This window comes from Phragmites australis, chromosome 6, assembly GCF_958298935.1.
Source record: "Phragmites australis chromosome 6, lpPhrAust1.1, whole genome shotgun sequence".
NCBI classification, from domain to species: domain Eukaryota; kingdom Viridiplantae; phylum Streptophyta; class Magnoliopsida; order Poales; family Poaceae; genus Phragmites; species Phragmites australis.
The window spans coordinates 17,324,587-17,325,380 of NC_084926.1; the positions used below are offsets into that span (position 1 = coordinate 17,324,587).

Below are 794 nucleotides of genomic sequence, written 5' to 3' on the forward strand. Positions count from 1 at the left end.
ACCTGTACTTGATCACCTCCATTGTAGCGCTCCTTCATCGTCAGGCGGTCCAAGTCTTTGGTGATATGGTCTGTTGCGCTAGTGTCAACATACTAGTTGTCGTCGATGTTGTAGCCACCGTTTGTCGCAATAGCAACCACCACCTTGGTGTTGTCTTTGTTCTGATAATTTTGATCAAAACGGTGCCAGCAATGGAGTGCATCGTGGCCGGCCTTGCCACAGACCTAACGAACCACATCACGGTTGTTGGATTTGTTTGATTGTGGGTCGAAGCTCGTGCGATTGCCACAGCCTCCCTGAAATCGACCATCTCCGTGACCACGACCATGGCCATTTCTTCCCCGTCCTCACCCTCGGCTCCTGTTGACAGAGTTAGCGGAGGAAATCTGGACAGTGGTGTTATGTGGTTTAAGCCAGAGCTCATAACTCATCATGTGTGCATATACATCACTAATGTTGATAGTGTCAGTGCGTGTGGTGATACTCATCACCAAAGGATCATATTCAGATCCAAGGCCGCGTAGCATGTAAGCTATTAGTTCTTCATCCTCCAATGGTTTGCTGATCACCACAAGGGTGTCAGCATATCCTTTTACCTTCCAGAAATACTTGGTGATGCTCAAGTCATTCTTCTGAATTGTGGTGAGTGTCATGTAGATCTGCATCACACGCGTCCGAGAGCTTGAGGCATGCATCTTCTCGATGGTGGTCTAGACGTCACGTGTGGTGGAGCAACCGACGACGCTGGCGAGCACTTCTTCAAAGAGTGAGGATAAGATGGTGCTGAGCACCAG

General features: G+C 49.1%; 1 non-coding gene across 1 annotated transcript; it reads right to left on the bottom strand.

Annotated features, from left to right (window-relative positions):
• Positions 1-418: 418 nt before the first annotated feature.
• On the bottom strand, positions 419-557 carry LOC133923327 (small nucleolar RNA Z247). The gene has a single exon (XR_009910585.1). It is a non-coding gene; the product is annotated as a small nucleolar RNA Z247 (small nucleolar RNA).
• Positions 558-794: the final 237 nt, after the last annotated feature.